The sequence below is a fragment of the Leptodactylus fuscus genome, chromosome 10, assembly GCF_031893055.1.
Source record: "Leptodactylus fuscus isolate aLepFus1 chromosome 10, aLepFus1.hap2, whole genome shotgun sequence".
NCBI lineage: Eukaryota > Metazoa > Chordata > Amphibia > Anura > Leptodactylidae > Leptodactylus > Leptodactylus fuscus.
Window position 1 is genome coordinate 86,541,614 of NC_134274.1, and position 21,545 is coordinate 86,563,158.

The following is a 21,545-nucleotide window of genomic DNA, read 5'->3' on the forward strand; positions in this document are numbered from 1 at the left end:
TCACAATGGATGGCACTTCCACTCCTGCCCTGTGCCAACGGCTAGAAATCCTGCACCAAGAACAGCTGCTTGGCTGCTCTTATTATCCGGGACCACCTGGCCATAGGGAAGACATCCCTGGAGGATTAATTGATTTGCTATATGAATTAACATTGTCCGGAACAGTCCTTGGTTCCTGTACGTCTTATCGGTGTATCCCATACGCATTTCTCCAGACTGATCGGTCACTATCCAGCCAACAGGGTTCCCAATGCCAGATCTTCTCAGGCAAACACTGGGAAAACTCTGGATGCACCGACTGATGTAACGTTCACTGAGTGGTTTTCCTCCGTATCTCCAGACGTCATTGACCAGGAAGGCTTCTTCAGGTTTTAGGGCGGAAAATTGGAGGTCACTGCATGAATAGGAAGGTGAAAACAGAATAGGAATGAAACAACGAACAACAGACGGAAATGTGGAGATATTGGAGAACATTGGCGTCCATTGTTAATACTGGAGCGGGAGGACGAAAGTACCCAGATAGAAACAATCCTAGACCCTGTAAGCTGGTGTGATGTATGATGGCGGTATATACTGTGAGGACTTTCACAAACCTCCAGCTAATGCCAGTGAATATATCTGCTGCTGTATTGGTCTACCTGTATCATGTTCCACTTACTGTATTGCCGGTGGCCATATTGTACTTCTGCCACTACTGCTGCCACCAACGCCACACATCTCCTCCAGCCTCTTCCTTCACATTCTACTATTCTGTAATGTTGGTGCCACCAGTCAGTATAATAAAATATTTCTATTAAGAAGACCCCCACCCCAAAAATACCCCATGCCATTGCTACGTCCAATATCAATGCCATATTGGTGTGCCATCTACTCTCGTAAAGGGGTAATATAGGGAGAGACTGGTGCAAGGACTTATTAGACGATGCACACCCTGCTAAGAATTCTGGGTAAAGAATATAAATAAGACCACATTGGTGGAAAAGAGGAGTTTCCTCCTAGCGCCCCCTAGTGGATGGAGTTCCCTATCGCTGTTTGTGAATGAGAAGTTCTTCCAATTGGAGGCGTTATAGCGGCTTGGCTATTATTCTCAGATTATTCCAATGGGCGACGCTCGGAGCAAATTCCTCTTCTCCATGAAAACTTGTGTATCTTTAATATAACAAACCCGTTGCACTTTCAAGTTCCCAAAATGCCCCTGTAAGGGAGTTGTCAGACACTTCCAGATACATCACTTCTGCCATGTCCTTCCACGACCCGTCATACAGACATTATTATGGACTGATACCTGTTGTTCATCTTCTCCAGGTCTTCGGCCTCCATCCCATCCTTCATATATAATGGGTCGATGATGGCTCACATAAGGCTGCCATTTTTGGAGCTGACCTCTTGAAGCACGCCTGTCAATGCTGGTTAGCATCCTGGAAAATGTAATGAATGAGACATGAACATGACAATAAGCCTGTGTATGGCGTAATGTTACTGAATAGTTATATTATTACTACTAGAGACAGCTGTATTGTACTAAGTTATGTGCTCCCCTCCGGAGCGCCGTCCTCCTCTTTGCTCTTCTGAAGCTATCAAGGACCCCGATCTGACTCCCATAGACCTTCAGTAATAGACTTGCCACTAGGGGCACCAATAATAAATCAGAGCGGGCATGTCCTCCTGCTAGGGGTCAAGGTCATGTCCCCAATGGCCTCCTCCATCAATGCTGTATAAAGGGAAAACCAAGCTCCAGATGTGAAGGAGAAGATGAGTACAGGGGAGGTACAATGTAGATCAAGGGCTTCAGTAGCGGTGCCATAACACTATGACTACTATGGCTTCCTGGCTGAATGATGGCAGTCATATGTCGTGGCCATTGAGTCCGAAGAAAGAACAAGATGCAGCCAAACCCGTAGCCTTAATCTGAGCCGTACTAACACTACCCCACCGGACAACCCGAGGTCGTCTTACCAGGCCCATAGTCACAATGACGCCATCTTTACTCACCTTGTATCTCCAGTTGCTGCTTCCAGTTCACAGTTTGGGGATTTTGGAGGAAGTGACGCAACCCCTGAGGATCTTTACTGAAGAGATAATACGTGTTGGTGTAAGGATCGGAGGGATCGGTCATGTCCTACGGAGAAGCAGCGTTACGTCTAGTCAGATATATATGGTGGATATATGGAGTGTCAGAGATTATACAGGAGGAGCAGATGGGTAAATTGGTTGGTACCAAGCCGGGTCTGACCCGAATATTCCAAATTGTTCAGTTTTATGAAACAATTAGTCACCAGCAAACTGAACTGACTGCGGCCTTATACTGCGGGGTCTCTTACTAGGGGGGCCGGGGAGGTGTAAGAAATAAAACCTTCATTCTCGCCTTCCGTTACCTCTTTTGACCCTCCTCGAGGTGTCCGCCGCTCTCCTGGTGATGTCATGCGCTCTTCTGTGACATCATTGACTCGGGGACCAATCAGCGGCCACAGTTCTGGGGTTTCCCTACATGTCTAGATAGAGGACCATTGACCACCTCCATCACCTCCATGTCTTTGTATCCACCACTAGGTGACGCTACACTGTTTCCCGCACAGGTGACAATAGTTTTGGTGCCTGATATGCTAATTAGACTGTCAAGTAGGAGGTGTCAGGAGGGAGCAGGCAAGGGGGTGGGATTCAGAGCTCTCGGACAGCATCCATCTCTCATGGTCAGAGCTCTGTCCTTGAGTCTCTGAATGGGAACCTACGAGGACACATCTCTGACCAGACATAATGGACAGATTCCCATACCGGGCATGGTGACCTTGGTCCGGCCTCCGGTCACCATGTTACACCTTCTCCTCACTGGGATCATTTTGTGAAGGTGCCGAGCTCATTTGGTTGTGGCATCCAATGGTGTCAACAGCCGACATCAGAGGTTTTGCTGATGCTTGTAGTAGCCAGGGCCGGATTGGCAGCCATAGCCAGAGACTGTGAATCATTACCCACCGCCATGTCTTTATGTAAGACCATCCATAACCTGCCACATCCTGGGGCCTTACTGAGGGTTCTCCACCGTCCTAGGATTGATGGCCTATCCTTAGGGTCCTGCCTGTCCCATAGACTCCAATGATACACCACTGCAGGACGTAACCCCCCATTACACCTGGTACGGTGCGTTCATTACCAGAAGACACAGTCTACCAGAACAGCTGATCTGCGCGGGTCCCAGCTCTCAGGGTGAAAGGGGGAGTTTGAGGAATAAAAAACATGGCTGCTTTGTACCAAACACTGCGACACGTTTCTCCATAGTCACTATCTGGTCCATCCATATTCAGTGCCAGGATGGAAACTACAATAACATCCTACATATCTACAGTGATGGATACTGGGGGGGAGGGGTAAGGAGACAACTCACTAGAGACCTCTATGAACCATGATCTGACCCCTAATATCTCTGTTATTACTCACTTCCAGTGGGGGGCGACACAGGACAGATGTAAAGTCCGGCCATTGGTCCACCAGAACCTGAAGTCTGAAGGGATTTTTGTCAATCACATAATGTAAAGCCCCGCACACCTGCGAATGGAGACGCGTCAGGTGAATATTCACACCAGATATTATATTGTATTATATTATCTACAATGGACAATGAAGGGTTAACAACTTTTTCAGACAACGTCGTCTCGTGTCATAGATCCTTCCAGATGAAAATGTAATGCACTTTATGTTTTCTGTCTGAGAAACCTCTGACACACCTGCCACAAGGGGCTCCCTTCTAGATAAATTGCAGTTCCCTCCCTGTTTCTCAGAAAGTTTGGTCTCTACAGATGCAAGAAGGGGTCACAGTGAGTGGAGGGGGAGGGGCTTTTCCTCCTTCAGGCAGTGAATGCAGAGGGGAGGGGTTGATTCTCCTCACATCTGCAAAACTGCTTTCTCTGTGCAAAGGTCTGAATATTCTGCAATTCTCACATCTGACAATGTAAGAAAAGACTTCTACTGTATCTAATGTAAGTCCATGTACTTGTATCTACTTCTGGCTTCTTGTGTGATTACAGATGGGATATTATTCACAGACTTCAGCAGCTTTACTGACTGTGTACATAGGTTGCGTTATTCCTGCCTGCATGTATGTATGTCAGTGTTCCTGGATCTCTTATACGATGGTCACTTGAGTTTTCTCAGTTCTTGTACAGTTACTCCTGGCAGAATTACATGTAAACAAACCAAACTAGTAATAATGGATAGAGGGGGGGCAGACTGCACCTTATTGTACATGCCGCTGTCTCAGAGACACATGTAAGATGTGCTGCAGCTATAATGTGATTATTAGAAGCAGATGGAGTGATAGGACCCCATGAATGAAGGCTTATACAGTCATAGAATAGACTGCCCAGCAAGGCCCTGCACATATACCAACATCTCATGCAAACTCAAGTATACAGAGCAGCTGGTAGAAGAAGCCACAGTGGTCGGGGGAGTGAATACCGAGCCCAGGGCCGCACATATTGTAGGGTTGTGCTGGATATTACAGCCCTAGTCACTGGCTTCTGGACCAAATGACGGCTGAAACGACATCACCGCAGGGGAGCTGCGTACTGTATACGGTATACACTCAATAATAGTAATAATATGAGATACAATTGTCTGTGCGCCTATCCCAAAGGAATATACAGGGAAAGACTAGGAAAGATACAACTATTATATCAGGATCATAAGACCCCCCTGTAGGACCCCCATTTCATCAGCTTTGGGTAATCCCTACTTGTTTATAAACACCTTCCATAATAACTCACAAGTCCAGTGCCCCCTGCTGTCACCTCCCAGGAATACTCAGGGATACCTGGCAGTAAGTGCTCAATCTCCCTGCAGCACCCCCAGAGGGGAAACAAAGCATTACACAGCACCACTCACATTAATCGGGGAACCAGGGGATTATTAATATCCCACGTCTCCTTCCTGGGGTATAGCTGTGGAGCCAAGGAGTCTTAATGATGGCCAATGGCTGGCTGTGATCAGAGTCAATATCACTCACATCATGGAGGGGGGGGGGGGGTTTCCACCTTGACTTGGTGACAGGTGATGATGGGTTAATGGGGGTAGTGGAATGATATTAAAAGTGCTGCCTTCAGAGTAATAAAACCCCCCATCCCTGTTATGGGGATTGCATTATATCTACATCCTTATCAGACGAGGGTCAGTCCTAGACATATGATATATAGGGTACATGTAGGAGCCTATGGCCAGGCTGTCAGCACAGTATAATGTCTCAAGGTCCAGCTGGTATGGAAACATACATTAAAGAGTATTTGATGCCTGTGGGATCCGAAGGTAAACCGAGATGATCATTTCCTTCCTACCTTCACAGACTCTGGAAAGCTGTGTGTCAGTGACCTCCGGAGAGCCGAGAGCTTTGAGGAACAAGTCAGGACTAACATTCTAGAGATGCAAGGGAAAATGATCAAGAGGAAGGAAATGATAACACGTATAGGATATTATAGAGGAGACATCACACAGGAGGACACGTATAGGACATTATAGAGGAGACATCACACAGGAGGACACGTATAGGACATTATAGAGGAGACATCACACAGGAGGACACATATAGGACATTATAGAGGAGACATCACACAGGAGGACACATATAGGACATTATAGAGGAGACATCACACAGGAGGACATGTATAGGACATTATAGAGGAGACATCACACAGGAGGATACGTATAGGACATTATAGAGGAGACATCACACAGGAGGACACGTATAGGACATTATAGAGGAGACATCACACAGGAGGATACGTATAGGACATTATAGAGGAGACATCACACAGGAGGATACGTATAGGACATTATAGAGGAGACATCACACAGGAGGACACGTATAGGACATTATAGAGGAGACATCACACAGGAGGACACGTATAGGACATTATAGAGGAGACATCACACAGGAGGACACGTATAGGACATTATAGAGGAGACATCACACAGGAGGACACGTATAGGACATTATAGAGGAGACATCACACAGAAGGACACGTATAGGACATTATAGAGGAGACATCATACAGGAGGACACATATAGGACATTATAGAGGAGACGTCACACAGGAGGACACGTATAGGACATTATAGAGGAGACATCACACAGGAGGACACGTATAGGACATTATAGAGGAGACATCACACAGGAGGACACGTATAGGACATTATAGAGGAGACATCACACAGGAGGACACGTATAGGACATTATAGAGGAGATATCACACAGGAGGACACGTATAGGACATTATAGAGGAGACATCACACAGGAGGACACGTATAGGACATTATAGAGGAGACATCACACAGGAGGACACGTATAGGACATTATAGCGGAGACATCACACAGGAGGACACGTATAGGACATTATAGCGGAGACATCACACAGGAGGACACGTATAGGACATTATAGAGGAGACATCACACAGGAGGACACGTATAGGACATTATAGAGGAGACATCACACGGGAGGACACGTATAGGACATTATAGAGGAGACATCACACAGGAGGACACGTATAGGACATTATAGAGGAGACATCACACAGGAGGACACGTATAGGACATTATAGAGGAGACATCACACAGGAGGAAACGTATAGGACATTATAGAGGAGACATCACACAGGAGGACACGTATAGGACATTATAGAGGAGACATCACACAGGAGGACACGTATAGGACATTATAGAGGAGACATCACACAGGAGGACACGTATAGGACATTATAGAGGAGACGTCACACAGGAGGACACATATAGGACATTATAGAGGAGACGTCACACAGGAGGACACATATAGGACATTATAGAGGAGACGTCACACAGGAGGACACGTATAGGACATTATAGAGGTGACATCACACAGGAGGACACGTATAGGACATTATAGAGGAGACATCAGACAGGAGGACACATATAGGACATTATAGAGGAGACATCACACAGGAGGACACGTATAGGACATTATAGAGGGGACATCACACAGGAGGACACGTATAGGACATTATAGAGGAGACGTCACACAGGAGGACACGTATAGGACATTATAGAGGAGACATCACACAGGAGGACACGTATAGGACATTATAGAGGAGACATCACACAGGAGGACACATATAGGACATTATAGAGGAGACATCACACAGGAGGACACGTATAGGACATTATAGAGGAGACATCACACAGGAGGACACGTATAGGACATTATAGAGGAGACATCACACAGGAGGACACGTATAGGACATTATAGAGGAGACATCACACAGGAGGACACGTATAGGACATTATAGAGGAGACATCACACAGGAGGACACGTATAGGACATTATAGAGGAGACATCACACAGGAGGACACATATAGGACATTATAGAGGAGACATCACACAGGAGGACACATATAGGACATTATAGAGGAGACATCACACAGGAGGACACATATAGGACACTAGCTGGTACCCGCGACTTGGTCTGCGGTGATTGTAGCAGTGGGTATATACAGGCGCGGGTAAGGTTTTTGTACTGTGTATAAGGGATGGGATATGAAATGTAAGTTTGTATCTTGTTTTTGCTGTAATTCAGAGAATCCGTGAGACTTTTGTGTTGCAGTTACTTTGTATTAGAGCTGCTATATATACGGTGTTGTGAGAAACTTTACATAGTGATTTTGGGACAGAGGTATTTGAAGTTAACCCTTTCCCGCCGATGGCATTTTTTGATTTTCGTTTTTGACTCCCCTCCTTCTAAACCCCATAACTTTTTTATTTCCCCGCTCCCAGAACCATATGAGGTCTTAATTTTTCCTGGGACAAATTTTTCTTCATGATGCCGCCATTATTTATTCTATATAATGTACTGGGAAGCAGGGAAAAAATTCAGAATGGGGTGGATTTGAAGAAAAAATGCATTTCTGCGACTTTCTTACGGGCTTTGGTTTTACGGCGTTCACTGTGCAACCAAAATGACATGTCCCCTGTATTCTGTGTTTCGTTACGATTCCGGGGATACCAAATTTATATGGCTTTATTTACATTTTGACCCCTTAAAAAAAATCCAAAACTGTTTTCAAAAATTATTTTTTGCAAAGTCGCCATATTCCGACGGCCGTAACTTATTTATACGTCAGTGTACGGGGATGTATAGGGTGTCTTTTTTTGCGGGACCGGGTGTACTTTGTAGTTCTACCATTTTCAGGAAATGTTATTGCTTTGATCACTTTGTATTCAAATTTTTATCAGAATCAAAACAGTGAAAAAATGGCGGTTTGGCACTTTTGACCATTTTTCCCGCTACGGCGTTTACCGAACAGGAAAAATATTTGTATAGCTTTGTAGAGCGGGCGATTTCGGATGTGGGGATACCTAACATGTATGTGTTTCACAGTTTTTAACTACTTTTATATGTGTTCTAGGGAAAGGGGGGTGATTTGAATTTTTAATCCTTTTTATTTATTTTTTTTATATTTTTTTTTACTTTTTGTAAACCTTTTTTTTGCATTTATTAGACCGCCTAGGGGTATTGACATGGGTGGGCGGTGTCGTGGATTGTCAGAGCGGTGGGGGTCGGCAAACATGGCTGCTCCGGAGCGTTATAGAGCGCCTCCTGGAGTATCGTTAAGGTGAGGGGCAAAGTGGTAAAGTATATGTATATGTGATTGTGTGGGGTTAGGGGCGAGGCTGTAGGGGGTAATAGGAATTTTGTGGCTTGCTATGGTCCAAAGTGTGTGAGATTACAGAGATGGTGGTGTGAGTTTGGGTTTTGTGGGGGTCCTGGCACAAACGTATGTGCGTTATTGTGACGAAAAGTAGCCTATTGCGCAATCGGGTGTATTAACTATGTTTGTGGAAAATTTCAGCCAAATCGGTGGAGCGGTTTTTCCGTGATTGAGGAACAAACATCCGAACATGCAAACACACAAACTCACAAACTTTCACATTTATAATATTAATAGGATTATAGAGGACCTTTCACACGATAGGGTACGTTTAGAACATTACATAAGACGTATAACACAGACCATAAGGGAACGGCTATATGAGATGGTTGACATGTATAGGGGATGTTGTTGGTTCCCAGTACATCAGTTCACAAGTGATTGATCTATTTGAGCAACTGTTGGACCAGGGAATATAAAGCAAGTTGTGGATGGTGAATCCAGCGACGCCATCATTAATATGACTCCTCAGCTGCTGCCGGTGATCGGTCTCTTGTGACTATGGCGGTGGTCAGTGTATAATGGACATTAAACCAACCACAATCATCTGAGACAATCTAATCTCTGAAGATGCTTCAGGACCAAGGCATCACAATCCGGTCCTGGGACATGGGGTCTTATCTCCTACCAGAGAGTCAGAGCGTAAAAGAAGCGAATAGCAGTAATAGCTGAGAAGACCTTTACCATATACCGCCATACACTGTAATACAAAGGTAGGAGTAACCAAACCAGAAACTAATAGTAACAAAAACATCAAATCCCCCGCGTCCCTGATCAAGAATAAGTGACATAAGTGAATAATCGGGAACAGTCTCATTAGTCATTCCTGTATCCGAGAATGTTAGATTAGACACAGATTAGAGTACAGTCTATGGTTGACGGATAAAAGGATATCCGGGTATCAACTGAATTAGGGAAGCAACATCTGAAGGATTCACTGGCCAGCAGTAAGTTTAGCGGAGTCCTCTTTCATCTTTCCCTCTGTGATCGGTGCACAAACTAAATGCACTGACATCTACAGCTCTGGGCTCTGTCACCTGCCTCCTCTATTTTTACTGTCAGCGCCCCATGCGTGCTTACCTGTGCCGCGGTCCGCGCTGCCGAGGACGTTGTGAGAGTCTTCTCCTCCCTCATCAGGCTCAGTGTTCTGCACTTGGCAGGTAGTCTGAGCTTCGGCCACTGCCTTAACCCTCACGTACTATCATGGCGTCTATCATACACCACCATCACTTTAACATTCTTTGCCCCTATAACGGCGGTTCCAGAATCATCCCTCTCATTGTGTTGGATTGATGCAGTGGATTGGACTGAGGACCCAGACATTGACCTTGATTGCGATTGTGAAATTGATAACATTTTGGCATCAAGTCCTGGGGGTAACTTTTATTTAGAGGACCGTAAAGGGGGAGAATTGGCTGCAACCACTACTAGCGGTAATGGTCCTCTAATATGGGACTCTACATGACCTCTACAGGGGTCTGATCAGGTGTTAATAGTCCAAACAACATGCTCCAGTACTTTACATGGAGATCAGAAACCACTTTCCCTTCCGACATCAGATTTAAAGGGATTCTACCATTAAAACAGGTTTTTTTCTAATGACCACATTGGAATAGCCTTAAGAAAGGCTAATCGTCTCCTACCTTTTGATGTGGTCTCCACTGCGCCGGTCATCCAAAATACCGTTTTTTCCCGGCATGCTAATGAGTGTCTGGAAGCAATGAGGGCGGACCCCAGCGCTCATACCCCGATGGAGGTGTCCCCACTGCTGCCGGAACTGGGCAATCCAGCCACGCCTTCTTCTTGATCTGCCTCCTCCCCTTCTGTGTCCTCTTATTTCATCGTCATGGGTGACACATGCGCAGTCGGCTCTGGCAGCGAGACCCTGTTAGAGCCGACTGCGCATGCGCGCAATTGCGGCCTCGCTCCGCGAAGTATTTGCCAAACCGAGTGTACTGCGCATGCTCAGTAAAGTCCGTACAGCCCTTGTGCGTCAGAGGGCTGTACGGTCCTTACTGAGCATGCGCAGTACACTCGGTTCAGCAAATACTTTGCAGGGCGTACGGCGCATGCGCGCAATTGCGGTCTCGCAAATATGGCCGCCGGCCAGCATGCGCAGTCGGCTCTATCAAGGTCTCGCTGACAGAGCTGACTGCGCATATGTCACCCATGACGACAAAAGAAGAGGAAACAGAAGGGGAGGAGGCAGATCAGGAAGAAGGTGTGGCTGGATTGCCCAGTCCCGGCCAAAGTGGGGACGCCTCCATCGGCGTATGAGCGCTGGGGTCCTCCCCTCATTGCTGCCGGACACTCATTAGCATACCGGGAAAAAACGGTATTTCGGATGACCCGCGTTGCGGAGACCACATCAAAAGATAGGAGACGAATAGCCTTTCTTAAGGCTCTACAGACGTGGTCATTAGAAAAAAAAAACATGTTTTAATGGTAGAATCCCTTTAACAAAGCTTCATCATCATCCTGCTGAGATGGAGCCAGTAAAGGAAGCCTTGCCTTCAAAGGCCTGTCCTGGAGCTGCGACTGAGCCAAATGTAAACACAGAGTCCTTTGGAACTGAACAAAATTCACCAGCAGTGATTTTGGCCCCTGGAGTGAGTAGAGCCTTGCACCAGCAGTGTTTTTGGCCCTTGAAGTTAGTTGAGCCTTGCACCAGCAGTGTTTTTGGGCCTTGGAGTGAGTAGAGCCTTGTACCAGCAGTGTTTTTGGCCCTTGAAGTTAGTTGAGCCTTGCACCAGCAGTGATTTTGGGCCTTGGAGTTAGTTGAGCCTTGCACCAGCAGTAACTTTGGCCCTTGAGGTTAGTTGAGCCTTGCACCAGCAGTGATTTTGGCCCTTGAGGTTAGTTGAGCCTTGCACCAGCAGTGTTTTTGGCCCTTGAGGTTAGTTGAGCCTTGCACCAGCAGTGTTTTTGGCCCTTGAAGTTAGTTGAGCCTTGCACAGCAGTGTTTTTGGCCCTTGAAGTTAGTTGAGCCTTGCACCAGCAGTGATTTTGGCCCTTGGGGTTAGTTGAGCCTTGCACCAGCAGTGTTTTTGGCCCTTGAGGTTAGTTGAGCCTGGCACCAGCAGTGTTTTTGGCCCTTGAGGTTAGTAGAGCCTTGTACCAGCAGTGTTTTTGGGCCTTGGAGTGATTAGAGCCTTGCACCAGCAGTGTTTTTGGCCCTTGAGGTTAGTTGAGCCTTGCACCAGCAGTGTTTTTGGCCCTTGAGGTTAGTAGAGCCTTGCACCATCAGTGTTTTTGGCCCTTGGAGTAAGCAGAACCTTGCACCAGCAGTGATTTTGGCCCTTGGAGTGATTAGAGCCTTGCACCAGCAGTGTTTTTGGCCCCTGAGGTTAGTTGAGCCTTGCACCAGCAGTGTTTTTGGCCCTTGAAGTTAGTTGAGCCTTGCACCAGCAGTAACTTTGGCCCTTGAGGTTAGTTGAGCCTTGCACCAGCAGTGATTTTGGCCCTTGAGGTTAGTTGAGCCTTGCACCAGCAGTGTTTTTGGCCCTTGAGGTTAGTTGAGCCTTGCACCAGCAGTGTTTTTGGCCCTTGAAGTTAGTTGAGCCTTGCACAGCAGTGTTTTTGGCCCTTGAAGTTAGTTGAGCCTTGCACCAGCAGTGATTTTGGCCCTTGGGGTTAGTTGAGCCTTGCACCAGCAGTGTTTTTGGCCCTTGAGGTTAGTAGAGCCTTGCACCATCAGTGTTTTTGGCCCTTGGAGTAAGCAGAACCTTGCACCAGCAGTGATTTTGGCCCTTGGAGTGATTAGAGCCTTGCACCAGCAGTGTTTTTGGCCCCTGAGGTTAGTTGAGCCTTGCACCAGCAGTGTTTTTGGCCCTTGAAGTTAGTTGAGCCTTGCACCAGCAGTAACTTTGGCCCTTGAGGTTAGTTGAGCCTTGCACCAGCAGTGATTTTGGCCCTTGAGGTTAGTTGAGCCTTGCACCAGCAGTGTTTTTGGCCCTTGAGGTTAGTTGAGCCTTGCACCAGCAGTGTTTTTGGCCCTTGAAGTTAGTTGAGCCTTGCACAGCAGTGTTTTTGGCCCTTGAAGTTAGTTGAGCCTTGCACCAGCAGTGATTTTGGCCCTTGGGGTTAGTTGAGCCTTGCACCAGCAGTGTTTTTGGCCCTTGAGGTTAGTTGAGCCTGGCACCAGCAGTGTTTTTGGCCCTTGAGGTTAGTAGAGCCTTGTACCAGCAGTGTTTTTGGGCCTTGGAGTGATTAGAGCCTTGCACCAGCAGTGTTTTTGGCCCTTGAGGTTAGTTGAGCCTTGCACCAGCAGTGTTTTTGGCCCTTGAGGTTAGTAGAGCCTTGCACCATCAGTGTTTTTGGCCCTTGGAGTAAGCAGAACCTTGCACCAGCAGTGATTTTGGCCCTTGGAGTGATTAGAGCCTTGCACCAGCAGTGTTTTTGGCCCCTGAGGTTAGTTGAGCCTTGCACCAGCAGTGTTTTTGGCTACCAGTTATGCCTACGTCAGGTGCCCAGTCTTGCCCAGAATCTTAGGGAGGTTCTGGGATGTGGAGAGCACTAAACTACCTAAGGAAAAGGGCTCTGGACTTTTTGGCTGGTTGCCTGCTATCTTTTGAAAAGGCTTGGTGACGTGGCTACTTCAAGAGGAGGAGTTAACAGAAGTCCTTAAAAGAGGGGGCACGTAGGTGTGGCTTACCTTCTGCCAAGATCTGGTGAGAGGAACGCCCGCCCACCCTGCCCCTTGAGTTTTGTTTTAGGACTTGTTTTTTTGGTGTTGTTTGTTTTTTCTTTTTTTTCGTTGCAGTTTCGTTGGATACCATGCCAGGAGAAAGGTGCTCCCACGTGTCTTAGAGCGGGGCATTCAGGAGTAAGAGGATGGGTACACGGGCATGGAAATGTTTGGAGTTAATAAATTTGTTTATTAATAAAGCTATGGCCTACCCCACATATTCCACAAGTCGGTGCATATATGTCCTTTATTTAAAGGGTCAACTTAGAGCTAGTCACCTAGAAGGTTTGGGGTAACATTTAAGTCCAAGAAGTCCTTGGGGAATGTCTTGTGCTCACACTGCAGCCTATTTCCGGTGTGCAGCGGGTATTGATGAAAATCAGACAGGACCAAGTGTCTGTGATAGCCATCATTCCATTCTGGCCAAAGAGGTCTTGGTTTGCCCAACTCATGCTCATGCGTTGAGGGACTTATTGGAGGCTTCCCTCACCCAGAACCTGGTGTCCCAAGGAACTCAGAAGTGCCAGGATCTGAGAAGTTTCAACCTGACAGCCTGGAGGTTACCCAGTCCCTATGAGACTGTCAGAAGCCGTCCTGAAGACCCTTTCCTGCACCAGGGCAGAGACCACCAATAGGAACTATCTCAGAATTGGGACTATCTTCAGTTCCTGGTGCTCTTCTCATGGGGTGGATAGTTCAGACACCCTGTCGAGGAGATCCTGGATTTCCTTCAGAACAGTTTGGACAAGGGCCTGTCTCCTGCTACTCTGAAGGTGCATGTCGCCGCTTTGTTGCCTGTCTGGGGAGAAGTTTGTCTCAGCTTTCCCTGGTGAGTGGTTTCCTCGAGAGAGCGGTGAGTCTCAGACCGTCATGTCCTGCTCCGGCTCCATAGTGGGATTTGGCCTCTGTATTTTTGGCCCTTTGTAGCTCTCCTTTTGTGCCTATGCATGTATATATATAATATATAAACTCCCTTCAACCTTTGTTTCACTCTGGGGGTTGTGGGTCATTTGATTTGCTGTCTTTGTTGTAATTTTATTTGCTCATGGTTTATGTTTCTTTTGTTCGGGGATGCCCCGGGGTATGGCCTATTGAAGTGTATTATTACTGGTACAATGGGAGTGTTTATTCACTTTCTGGGCACCAGACACCGCAGGGTCTATTGTGTTTAGCTGAAGGGAGTCACCGGCTCACCCCATCCAACCATGGATATTAGACCTGCCATGTGCTTAGGATTTTGGAGACTTTAACACTGGAACAGAACTACAGTATACAAGCTGTGTCCATATTGTTGGCTCTATTCTATTGGCTCTATATAGTTGGAACTATTTCCTTCACCGAAGCAAAGTATAATAAACTTTTCAACTTTTTTGTTTTAATTGTGTGACTATTATACAGAGATTCCCTTATTAAAAATCATATTTATATACAGTCACCTGTGTTCTTTTTAAAAAAATGTAGATTATGAGCTTCATAGAGGTCTCACAATGGACATGTTTCCCTATTAGTATAAGATAAGATAAGTCAATCCTTTAATAGTCCCACAGTGCGGATATTCAGCGTGTTACAGCAGCCTAGTAATACAGATACAGGATAATACACAGTAATATATTACAGGACACACAGACTGAGGAGAGAAGATATACTAGGAGTCCATAGAAGCTAGGGAAAAACGGAAGAGAAAGAAGGAAGACTTCATAATCATTAGAGATGAGCGAACGGCGTTGGATTGAGTACATGTTCAATCGGATATCGGGCTGTTCGAGATGTTCCATTATAGTCGAACATCAGGTGGCAAACTCACTAAAAATTCGTATCCCCTCCCACCTTCCCTGGCGCTTTTTTTGCACCAATAACTGCACAGGGGAGGTGGGACAGGAACTACGACAACGGAGGCATCGAAAAAATATCGGAAAAAGAAATTGGCTGACGAAATCAGGTGACCTCCGATTTATAGGAATGGTGGATTTAATATCCGGTTCATATGAAACTGTGAGACAGGGACAGATGTACAGGAGGGTTAGCTAGGGATTACCTTTATTTAGGGGGGGTGTCACTCACCAGCTCTTTGGGGCTCTATCTGGTCGGGATCCCTGTCAGCTTGCGATATGCAGGAGCTGACTATTTCCCATAGGAATGCATTGACCAGCGTTGATTGGCCGAATGCCATACAGAGTACAGCATTCGGCCAATCAACGTTGGTCAATGCATTCCTATGCCGAGATGTAGCAGTGCTGGCCGTGCGCTCAGCACTGCTACACCGGAGATGAAGCAAAGCTCAGCAGGGTTCAGCGCACACTCAGCACTGCTACATCTCAGCAGAGCTGAGTGTGCAGTAGGGTTAGCGCATCTCTGATGCAGCAGAGCTGAGTGTGCAGTAGGGTTAGCGCATCTCTGATGCAGCAGAGCTGAGTGTGCAGTAGGGTTAGCGCATCTCTGATGCAGCAGAGCTGAGTGTGCAGTAGGGTTAGCGCATCTCTGATGCAGCAGAGCTGAGTGTGCAGTAGGGTTAGCGCATCTCTGATGCAGCAGAGCTGAGTGTGCAGCAGGGTTCACATCTCCGGTGTAGCAGTGCTGGTCGTGCGCTCAGCTTGGCTGCATCTCCGGTGTATCCTTCCGTCACCCACCACCTGTACTGGGTCCAAGGGGCTCCCCAGGACAGAGCTGGCCCTCCTGATCAGCCTGTCAAGTCTATTTCTGTCCCTGGTTGATATACTGCTCCCCCAGAAGGCCACACCGAAAAAGATGGCTGAAGCAACCACAGAGTTGAAGAAGGCCCTAAGAAGTGTCCCCTGGACCCCCGGCCTCCTCAGCAGGTAGAGTCTGCTGTGGCCCTTTCTGTACAGCGCCTCCAGGTGATCAGCCCAGTCTAGTTTATTGTTGAGGATCACGCCCAGATACTTATAGGTCCTGACTATCTCAATGCATGTCCCTTGGATCTCCACAGGGGTCGGAGCACCTCTCCGTTTAGTAAAGTCCACCACCCAGTATTAATCCTGAGCTGGTTCTGCTGGAACCAGTCCACACAGTCCCAGTATAAGTCTCTGTATTCCCTATCGTCGCCATCAGTGATAAGGCCGACTATAGCAGAGACATCGGAGGACTTCTGTAAGTAACAGCTGGATGAGTTGTGCCTGAAGTCAGCAGTGTACAGTGTGAAGAGAAATGGGGCAAGAACTGGACCTTGTGGTGCCCCCGTACTACAGATCACAGTGTCAGACACACAGTCCCGGGCTCTCACATACTAACCCTATATTCTATATGTCCCCTATATTCTATGTCCCCTGTATTCTATATGTCCCCTATATTCTATGTCCCCTGTATTCTATATGTCCCCTATATTCTATGTCCCCTATATTCTGTCCCCTGTATTCTATATGTCCCCTATATTCTATGTCCCCTGTATTCTATATGTCCCCTATATTCTATGTCCCCTATATTCTGTCCCCTGTATTCTATATGTCCCCTATATTCTATGTCCCCTATATTCTGTCCCCTGTATTCTATATGTCCCCTATATTCTATGTCCCCTGTATTCTATATGTTCCCTATATTCTATGTCCCCTATATTCTATGTCCCCTGTATTCTATTTGTCCCCTATATTCTATGTCCCCTATATTCTATGTCCCCTGTATTCTATGTGTCCTCCTGTATTCTATGTGTCCCCTATATTCTGTCCCCTGTATTCTATATGTCCCCTGTATTCTATGTGTCCTCCTGTATTCTATATGTCCCCTATATTCTATGTCCCCTATATTCTACGGTATGTCCCCTGTATTTTATAGGTTGATATGGTTCCGGAGATACCATATTTATCTAGTTTTATTTACATTTTAATCCTTAACAAAAATCCAGATCTGTGAACTGTAATTGTTTTTCTTATGCTACCCTGTTTCCCCGAAAATAAGACATGTTCTTATAATAAATTATCTAACGAAATATATGACCTTTCTTATTTTCGGGGGATGTTTTATGCAGCGGCTGGAGTGGGGAACGATCGGCAAACAAAGCGGGGAACAATTAGCGGAGTGCCGGCATGACTGCCGGTTGTATGTGATCCAGAAGGTGAAGGGGGGGGGGGCTTATTTTCGGGGAAACAGGGTAGGTTCACACCTGCGTTCATCTGTCCGTTCTGAGCTTTCAGTCTTCTGCATGCCAGAAGTCGGAAAGCTCAGACCGGGTCCGGCTGTGAGCGGCGGTGAGCGTTTTATGCTCTCCGCCGCGAAACCGGATTTTTTAATCTGGACACAGAGTACTGCATGTCCGACTCTGTGTCCGATTATAAAACCCGGTTTCGCGGCGGAGAGCATAAAACGCTCACGGCTGGACATCTTTCTCACCCATTCAAATGAATAGGTGAGAGACTCCTGCAGGTTTCCATATCCTGCCTCTGTTTTAGGCAGGAAACGGAAACCCGAACTATGGAGTGGACAACGCTGATGTGAACGAGCCCTTACAGTCTCCGTATTCTGACACCTGTCACCGCTTTATCCTTCCATGTCCTATACATGGGGTGTCTTTTTTTGCGGGGCCAGGTGTAATCTTACATATACACTTTTTGGGAATGTTTATTACTTTGATCACTTTTTAAGTAATTTTTCTTATCAGAAGTGGAAACAACCACAAGACCGCGGCTCTGAACTTGTGACTTTTATCTCCCACTAAGGTGTTCAACGTACGGGAAAAACATTTCTGTAGGGCGTCTTTTGGAGACAGGATACCTATTGTGTATGTGCGTCACAGTATATGTCGCAGTGTTACATGTATACTGGGGAATAAAGGGGGGGGGGGGGTAACTTTTAGTTCTTTATTGTTTTTTTTATATATTTTGTAAAAAAAAACAACTTTTGCTTATTTATTTTGATACTATTACATCAGTGTATTCAATACAACTGTATTTCAGTCTATGGCACCTGCAGAGTGGCCGCCATCTTTAAAGACCTGGCGTACGCGGTAATAATAAGGGTTTAATATCTGCTCCTCTGCAATCGTGTTACAAGTGTAAAAACTCAATGTCACTATTTTTTATTACAGATTTAGAATTTATGGCTCAGGTAAATATTCCTGGCACTTATCTGCGGGATCTTATGTACACATTAACCCTTTAGTAATCTATCACATCTTAGCCTTAAAGCATTTACATCTGAATTCTTGTATAAGACGTCTTCTCTTAGTGTAACAATTACCAAGCATATAGAAAATACAGATCTATACCCTGATATATTCCTGCACATGTAGTCACACACATATACATAGTCACATACATATACATACATAGACATACACATATACATACACACATATATATACACATATACATACACATATACAGTACATATACACATATACATACACATATACATACATACACATATACAGTACATATACATACACATATATACATACATATACATACACATACGCATATACATACACATATACATACACATATATATATATATATACACATACATACACATATATATATACACATACATACACATATACATACACATATACATACACATATACATACACATATACACATATACATACACATATACACATATACATATATATACACATATACAGTACTTATACATACACATATATACATACATATACATACGCATATACATACACATATACATACACATATATATATACACATACATACACATATACATACATATATACATACACATATACATACACATATACATACACATACACGTATACATACACATATACACATATACATACACATATACATACACATATACATACACATATACACATATACATACACATATACATACACATACACATATACATACACATATACACATATACATACACATATACATACACATATATATATACACATACATACACATATACATACACATATACATACACATACACGTATACATACACATATACACATATACATACACATATACATACACATATACATACACATATACATACACATACACATATACATACACATACACATATACATACACATATACATACACATATACACACACATATACATACACATACACATATACATACACATACACATATACATACACATACACATATACATACACATACACATATACATACACATACACATACACATATACATACACATACACATATACATACACATATACACATATACATACACATATACATACACATACACATATACATACACATATACATACACATATACATACACATATACATACACATACACACACATATACATACACATACACATATACATACACATACACATATACATACACATACACATATACATACACATACACATATACATACACATACACATATACATATACATACACATATACATACACATACACATATACATACACATACACATATACATACACATACACATATACATATACATACACATATACATACACATACACATATACATACACATACACATATACATATACATACACATACACATATACATACACATACACATATACATATACATACACATATACATACACATACACATATACATACACATATACACACACATATACATACACATACACATATACATACACATACACATATACATACACATACACATATACATACACATACACATATACATACACATACACATACACATATACATACACATACACATATACATACACATATACACATATACATACACATATACATACACATACACATATACATACACATATACATACACATATACATACACATATACATACACATACACACACATATACATACACATACACATATACATACACATACACATATACATACACATACACATATACATACACATACACATATACATACACATATACATATACATACACATATACATACACATACACATATACATACACATACACATATACATACACATACACATATACATACACATACACATATACATACACATACACATATACATACACATACACATATACATACACATACACATATACATATACATACACATATACATACACATACACATATACATACACATACACATATACATACACATACACATATACATACACATATACACATATACATACACATATACATACACATACACATATACATACACATATACATACACATATACATACACATATACATACACATACACATATACATACATACACATATACATACACATATACATACACATATACATACATACACATATACATACACATATACATACATACACATACACATACACATATACATACACATACACTGACCTTCCATGTATACGATCTGGCAACCTTATACTAGTCAGACAGCTGCAGATGGGTTCAGCTCAGGACTCACATGAAGAATGAGCAGGACACATTACAGACAGCTCGGGAATAAGAACTTCCTGGGATAGAGGAGTTGCGAGTCCTCCCCCTCCTTCAAGATCTCCATGAAGGAGCTGACAAGGACTCATCTACTGTTCTGTCTCAAAAACATGTGAAATCTTCTCCCGTAGACTTTGGTGGGGTCAGACGGCTTCTTTTCTCAGTGCTGTAGGTAAAATAAAAGAAGAACCACTCCGCCGGATCCAGAGCAGAAAGTCAACGGGAGGCGGAAAGAACGGCGCGGTGTGGAAAATATCCCATCAAAATCTGCTCCAAGGACTTGCTGTATTTCAAAAGAAACAGCCCAAAAACTGAGCAAAAACGCAGAGAATGATAAGACTTCATTTCCAGCTCAGAAGCCTTGCAATGACATCAGAGTGAGAGTTTCTCTTTAATGCCGTCCATACACCTTCAGTTTTAGTGAGAGTTCCCCTTTAGTGTTGAGCGTGTAGTGTTTGATCGAATACCTCACCGCCATTGGAATGCGTGTAAGTGGCCGAACACCAAGGGGTTAAGCGCATCCAATATTCACTGCACTTAACCCCTTGGTGTTCGGCTGCTTACACGCATTCCTATGGCGGCAAGGTATCCGATCGATCACTACTCTCTCATCTCTATTCCTCTGTAATGCTGTCCATACACATTCGGTTGTAGGCGCCATACAAACAGCACAGCACGACTGATAACTCTAGTCCATGT

General features: G+C 44.4%; 1 pseudogene; it reads right to left on the reverse strand.

Annotated features, from left to right (window-relative positions):
• LOC142219239 (glycine N-acyltransferase-like) lies at positions 1-5,399 on the reverse strand (annotated as a pseudogene).
• Positions 5,400-21,545: the final 16,146 nt, after the last annotated feature.